The sequence below is a fragment of the Diaphorina citri genome, unplaced genomic scaffold (assembly GCF_000475195.1).
Source record: "Diaphorina citri unplaced genomic scaffold, Diaci psyllid genome assembly version 1.1 scaffold4035, whole genome shotgun sequence".
Taxonomy (NCBI): domain Eukaryota; kingdom Metazoa; phylum Arthropoda; class Insecta; order Hemiptera; family Psyllidae; genus Diaphorina; species Diaphorina citri.
Window position 1 is genome coordinate 1 of NW_007381434.1, and position 7,914 is coordinate 7,914.

General features: G+C 39.4%; 1 long non-coding RNA gene across 1 annotated transcript; it reads left to right on the top strand.

The window, feature by feature from the left end:
- The first annotated feature begins 6,576 nt into the window (after window positions 1-6,576).
- LOC113472131 lies at window positions 6,577-7,822 on the top strand. Its single transcript, XR_003394574.1, has 2 exons — window positions 6,577-6,711; window positions 7,726-7,822. It is a non-coding gene; the product is annotated as an uncharacterized LOC113472131 (long non-coding RNA).
- Window positions 7,823-7,914: the final 92 nt, after the last annotated feature.

Consider the following 7,914-nt stretch of genomic DNA (forward strand, 5'->3'; position numbering starts at 1 on the left):
AATATATTGCAAATATCGAGCCTTGGCATCTTCCAGAATAGGACAGGTTTGGTCTGTTACCTGAAAAGTGAAAGAGGTACCATCTGAAAGATTTCTTGCTAAATAATTTGATGTTATTTTTTTCCTCCCAAGAGGTTTGATAGAGGGGACTGTAGAGGTACGAGCGAGCCAGCCGTTCCGAGGACGAACCGTATATCTGTTTATGAAAATTTGCCTTGGACAGAAATCGAACCCAACCTAGGGGTCAAAACTAAGACGTCTCTTTTCGGTCAATTGTCTTCGATAAGAAAGAGATGGTCTATCAACTGCCTCGGTGGCGTAGTGGTCAAGACGCTCGCCTGGTAAACAGGAGGGCGTGGGTTCGATCATAGCCGAGGTATAGAATTTTATCCTCATTTATTTGAGAATCTGACCACATAATAATGGAGCTCCCAGGGTTGGGTAGTAGAGAACGCCTAAGGCGTTAACCTCGCCTAGTGGTTGCCTTCCACTAAAGAGTCTATTATTATTATTATTATCAACCAAGGCTTCAATTAAAAATAACCCAAATACATTCCTATTAGACTGCATATGTGTTGGGAGGGAGGGTACAGCTAAAATCTATCAATAGACTCATACCTAACTATCAATAGATCACAGTCACCAATTTTTATTGATGATTCGTCAATTAATTAATCATTCAGTATAAATCAGCTCAATTGAAACAAGTCACAAGGGTCAGAGAAAGAAGATTCAATAACCCTTGTAGGACACACCAGTCTCCGGTCATGTCATGTTGGGTATTTCAGTGGAAAATGTTGTACTGATTGTGCTAGGCTCCTGAGGTCAACAAGAAATACTGGCCTGCGTAAATCAAATGGGTGACGTCAACCCTTCACAGCTTCACACTGTGTTAATTCTCAGTGGTAGGTAAGATCGGCCATTAGATGTTTGATAGAGGGAACTGGGTCGGCATCAGAGGTCTTATCGTCCCCAAAGTGAAGAGAGAAGGAAGACAGGATAGGAGAAAGCTAGTCGTTCCGAGAACGAACCTTATCTGTTTAGGATAAAATACGCCCCGGGCGGGAATCGAATCCGCGACCTAGCGTAGCGCTTAGAAGGCAGACGGGGTACCCTCCAGGCTAACTATGACTGGCTCTTTGAACTTTAAAATTTAAATAAACCAATGCGGAAGCGGAAACACTTTTAACTATCATAAGTTTTAAGCCAGCACAGCGGTTCGGCGATAGTACTTGGTCAACTTGAGTGAAACAGTACCTATTAATTTCAAGATAGCAACGAGTGTCCATAATAAAGTAAGTCTAATTATTAGGTATTGTATTGACCGTTGCAATGAACTCTCAAGAATTCGTAAGTATATTAATGCGTTGAATGTACCAGTTCCTAGTGTTTCACTGAAGATAACCAACGTTGTGTGTGGTTGGTATACGAATGGGTGACCTCTGGGCAGTGGGCAAATCGGGTGTTGCTGGGTTTCTCCGGCTCCACTTAGCCTGGGCGCGGTGTAATGTGTATGAGTGTGGTGATAGAACTCTTTCTCTGAAGAAGTACGACTCACCAAAGTAATAAATAACTAAAGGAGTGTTAGCACCAAACACAAAAATATTCTTTCCTTGCAAATAGTGATACACTAAATGTCACTCACTCCACACATCGTCACTATGAAAGGTAATTTATAGACGACCAACGTGATTTACGCTACTTGACATTTGACAATACCTACTTCATTAACATAGTGATTAGTGAATAAAAAACTAATGTAGGTATCTAGGTATTAGAAAAAATTTGGACAATGCAAATTTGTACAACCATTACCACTACCATCCTTGCCCACTTTGAGGAGGTATTGACTCAGACTCGTGAGTCATTAGGTCAGTTGATGAGCTCAGGAGTTGAATCAGTGTGATTTCTCAATCCACTCAGGACAAAACAATACACTCAGGAGTTGGTACAAAACAATACACTCAGGAGTTGGTTCAAAGCTAGCTTAGAACTTATCTGCAAAACTTAACACAATGTACCATTGTACCCCCTAAGCTGCACTAATTCAAATTTACGAGTACATAGTCTAGGATTTTCCCTTCTGTTCCCCTTATCCCATAGCCTGCCTCGGTGGTTTAATGGTCAAGGCGCTCGCCTGGTAAACAGGAGGGCGTGGGTTCAATCCCAGCCGAGGTATGGAATTTTATCCTCAATATAATTTGAGAATTTGACCACAATAATAGTAGTAGCCTACTGCTGGAGTAAAGGGACTTATCAGTCCTATGCGAGCAGTAAAAATAAGCACTATTATTATCATATAGGTAGGTACCTACGTAGGTAGTGTTTACATAAAGCGGAACTTTGAGCAGGGATGTTTGGTATGTGGAGATCATACTATTCATATTATTCTTCTCGATCGAAATAAATGTGCCAGCCTACTTAGCTTAGTTGGTAGTGCGTCTGCCTTGTAAGCGCTAGGCCGCGGGTTCGATTCCCGCCCAGGGCGGATTTTATCCTGATGGGATAATGTTCGTTCTCGGAAACGGCTGGCTTTCTCCTATCCTGTCTTCCTTCTCTCTTCGAATTCGGGACGATAAGACCATAGCAGTTACAGTTCACTCTGTCAAACCCCTTAAAAAAAATGTACATGTACGAAAAAGTAACTACTTGAATAAGTGCATGATAAAAAAAAATGGAATGAAAATATCTAAATTTGAAAATAGGTATAAGTACCTAAGCTGATATTGAAAAATAGTGATAACAAAATGCGTAGATAGGTACCTATTCGATCTATTTGAGCCCCTAACCCAAATCCCTATGGTAATAAGCCCACAGCGCGTCGTACGATATTGGTAGATGACGTCATCACAGGAGTACAGTGTTGTCGCTAGGTATGATATCGGCGGGCTTGAGACTCTCATGTTCCGAGAGCTGTATCTCACGATCTAGTGAACGCATTTTCTTCGTTATAGTCTCAATATTTTTTTTAATTTTCATAGTTTTTTCTGAGATAATAAAAAAAAATCATGAGAATCACCAATTTCGTTCAGGACAGTCACACTACTTTCACGTCACGTGAATCATGAACGAGATTACCTACAATATTATGTGGGAAAACTTTGAACTACATCTTTTCCTTACTACTCTTACTCTTTCTTAGCTCTTACTGAGGCTTACTGCTTATGCTTAGAGTTTACTGACAGTAGGTACTACAGTACAGAACAATACTGATTACTTCCATTTACTACTCGCCCCACTTCATTCATACACGAGCAACTATACAATCGCGCTGCTCTTTGTGAAACTCTCACCCTCTTCCTTTCCCTCGTCAAGATCGGAACTTTCACACTCAGCGTTTTGTATTTTAATTGTGGGAGTAAGACAGCATAGGTAAGTTAATTAAACGAAAGTAGGTACTCGTGTACTTTCTTCCAGCAGATTGGTTTCTTCCTATCGGTTATTTTATTATTAGCATTAGTCAGTAGTTTGTAGAAGGTAGTTGGTCTGAGGCATTACATTCGCAACCACGGTTCTGAGGTTCAAATCCCAGTAGCGAAAAAAAGAAGAAGAAGAAAAAGGAGAAAAAAAAATCGAAGAAAGATCTCTTTTGTCAAATAAAATTAAAACAAGTCATTAAAATAAAATTAGTCATTATCATTATGACTATACTTACGAGTATTCGCAACCACGGTTCTGAGGTTCAAATCCCAGTAGCGAAAAGAAGAAGAAGGAGAAGAAGAAGAAGAAGAAGGAGGAGAAGAAAAAAATCGAAGAAAGATCTCTTTTGTCAAATAAAATTAAAACAAGTCATTAAAATAAAATTAGTCATTATCATTATGACTATACTATGACGGACATAAACATAAAACTACACATTTTTAGTCCGTCCTTCCTTTATTAAATTACAATACCTACCTAGTAATAATAAAAGGTATAGGGACGGACTATTGTATTCGCTTCGGTGTCGTCTGTCTGCGTGTCTGACCCCATAGAAGGACTTATCCAAATCCAAATCTGGTCGACCTATATATCAAATTAAAGGTCTTTTTACCAGGAACACGAAAGTGTTGGTGTAAATTTAATCTAGAAAACCAAAAAGCCTAAAAAGATTTTTTTCACATTTTCTCACACAAATGAATAAGCTCTGATCTCGAAATTTGTCGCGACGACTATGAAGGTTCTTTTTAAATCTACGTTTAGTTACTCACCAATTCCTTCAGCAGATGTAGGTAGGTAGATCAAAAATTGTCGAAAATACTCGTGGATCACCGCGGAACTACGTACTTTTTCGTTCACATTCTAAGATTTCTAAGACGAGTGTGTTGGAAACCACGTCTTCTTATGTCTGGCAACTCAGTCTTACTGAGGCTTACTGCTTAAGCTTAGCGTTTACTGACAGTACTACAGTACAGAACAATACTGATTACTTCCATTTACTACTCGCCCAGTCGCCCCACTTCATTCATACACGAGCAACTATACAATCGCGATGCTCTTTGTGAAACTCTCACCCTCTTCCTTTCCCTCGTCAGGGACTTGCATGCCGGAGGCCCCGGGTTCGATTTCTCTATATTTTTTTTGAGGGAAGGCCATTTATTTACTTCTATAGGTACTATTATTATTATCTATACCTATGAAGGTACTATTTAAATCTACGCTTAGTTACTCACCAATTCCTCCAGCAGATGTAGGTAGGTAACTCAAAAATTGTCGAAAATACTCGTGGATCACCGCGGAACTACGTACTTTTTCGTTCACATTCTAAGAATTCTAAGACGGGTGTCTCGGAAATCACGTCTTCTTATGTCTGGCAACTCAGTCTTACTGAGGCTTACTGCTTATGCTTAGCGTTTACTGAGTGACAGTACTACAGAACAATACTGATTACTTCCATTTACTACTCGCCCCACTTCATTCATACACGAGCAACTATACAATCGCGCTGATGCTCTTTGTGAAACTCTCACCCTCTTCCTTTCCCTCGTCAGGGACTTCAAATTTAATCTAGAAAACCAAAAAGCCTAAAAAGATTTTTTTCACATTTTCTCACACAAATGAATGAGCTCTGATCTCGAAATTTGTCGCGACGACTATGAAAGTTCTTTTTAAATCTACGTTTAGTGTTTAGTTACTCACCAATTCCTCCAGCAGATGTAGGTAAGGTAGGTAGATCAAAAATTGTCGAAAATACTCGTGGATCACCGCGGAACTACGTACTTTTTCGTTCACATTCTTAAGATTCTAAGACATATGGTATAATACCACATGTATTACACACATTTCCATAGGATGTGCTGTCTGGGTAGGTACTCACCAATTCCTCCAGCAGATGTAGGTAGGTAGATCAAAAATTGTCGAAAATACTCGTGGATCACCGCGGAACTACGTACTTTTTCGTTCACATTCTTAAGATTTCTAAGACGAGTGTGTTGGAAACCACGTCTTCTTATGTCTGGCAACTCAGTGTTACTGAGGCAGTGAGGCTTACTGCACTGCTTATGCTTAGCGTTTACTGACAGTACTACAGAACAATACTGATTAGGTACTTCCATTTACTACTCGCCCCACTTCCCACTTCATTCATACACGAGCAACTATACAATCGCGCTGCTCTTTGTGGAACTCTCACCCTCTTCCTTTCCCTCGTCAGGGACTTGCATGCCGGAGGCCCCGGGTTCGATTTCTCTCTCTATATATATATTTTTTGAGGGGGGAGGGGATTTCTGAATTATCTTAGGGTTTGGGTCGTTTTTTTTCAACAATTTACCTACTAACGTACTAACTGAGTATATTGTAGGTAACTGAGTATAATATGTAACTGAGTAGGTACTTAGTAGGAACTACAGAGAGTATAGATCAGCGTCTAGCTAGGGTACTATAAACAGGGAGTAGACTAGTCCAAATTTCCTCACGCTATATCAATAGCGAAGGTTGAGTGCGTATTGAATCATGGGCCCCAGGCAAAAGTTTGCAGGGAGAGCCCAAGAAAGTATATCAGTAAGTCACAGAAATGAACAAGAAGTGTTTTTCTTCCCTCAGAATTCCAGATGCATATCATCTAGCAGCTCATTGGATAACATCACCTCATGCTGACCTACATCACACTCAACACAACTCTAACCATCCGTTACTTTGAGAATGGGTGAGATGTAAACAACTCATTGCGTGGCAAAAATCAAAATTTTCGAAATACCTATCGAAATCGAAACGAAATTTAAATTTTAAAATGTTCCAGCCAGGAACGAGGAATTTTCTTGACATTCTCTGAGGAATTTTCTTGACATCTGAATCTCTTTTAAGAGATCCTTCTTCCCCTGAAGAGCACTTGGTGTTAAGATGTTCCAGCCAGGAACGAGGAATTTTCTTGACATCATTTTCTTGACATTCTCTGAGGAATTTTCTTGACATCTGAATCTCTTTTAAGAGATCCTTCTTCCCCTGAAGAGCACTTGGTGTTTAAGCTACGTCGGCAATAACCAAAAGTCTGAATAGAAATAGGAGAAAAAATTTCAAGTGTTTCAGTGATTTTAAAATAATTACTTTTCAGTAAAAGTGTTTTGAAAAGTGGTTGATAAAGTGATTAAATTGGATCTGAATAGAAATAGGAAAAATTTCAAGTGTTTCAGTGATTTTAAAATAATTACTTTTCAGTAAAAGTGTTTTGAAAAGTGGTTGATAAAGTGATTAAATTGGACAACAGGTAGCTTGGAAACACTCTGCAACACAATGGTAAGTAGCTACATGGGTGAGTAACAAATCATCTCTTGTCACCCATTCAGATTGGGTACTTACACATACCTACATCAGCTACCTACACGTTAAGTGTAGAAATGAAATTTTAAATCTCTGCAACACAATGGTAAGTAGCTACATGGGTGAGTAATGAATCATCTCTTGTCACCCATTCAGATTGGGTACTTACACATACCTACATCAGCTACCTACACGTTAAGTGTAGAAATGTTTAAATTTTAAATCATGAGTAAAATTTTTAACCACCCATTTTATATTATTTTTGAAGAGAATACCAACTGGTTCAATGAACTGTAGAAGAACTCACTTGGCAGACTATCCCCTAGATGGTAAGTAGCTACATGGGTGAGTAATGAATCATCTCTTGTCACCCATTCAAATTGGGTACTTATACAAACATACACATACCTAGGTACATCAGCTACCTACACGTTAAGTGTAGAAATGTTTTAAATTTTAAATCGTGAGTAAAATTATTAACCACCCATTTTATATTATTTTTGAAGAGAATACCAACTGGTTCAATGAACTGTAGAAGAACTCACTTGGCAGACTATCCCCTAGATTCCCTAGAACGTATAGAAAACCCCCAAAGTCCCAATAAATAAACTATTGGCATACATCTCACCCCCAGCAGCCCTTGTGGCATAGGGGCCCCTCAAGGAAATTTAGGGGCCCATGTATCAATTTGGAGCCCTCACCCCCTGTCAATCAATTACCCATTGAATCAGGGGCCCCAGGCAAAAGTTTGCAGGGGGAGCCCAAGAAAGTATATTGCAGTAAGTCACAGAAATGAACAAGTGTTTTTCTTCCCTCAGAATTCCAGATGCATATCATCGAGCAGCTCATTGGATAACATCACCTCATGCTGACCTACATCACACTCATTATCTATTGAATCATGGGCCCCAGGCAAAAGTTTGCAGGGAGAGCCCAAGAAAGTATATTGCGGTAAATCAAAGAAATGAACAAGTGTTTTTCTTCCCTCAGAATTCCAGATGCATATCATCAAGCAGCTCATTGGATAACATCACCTCATGCTGACCTACATCACACTCAACACAACTCTAACCATCCGTTACTTTGAGAATGGGTGAGATTTAGAAGTTGGTGGTTCGAGTCCAAGTCAAGTCATAAAATTTATCTAGGTGTAATAATTGGGGAACGATATTTGTGACA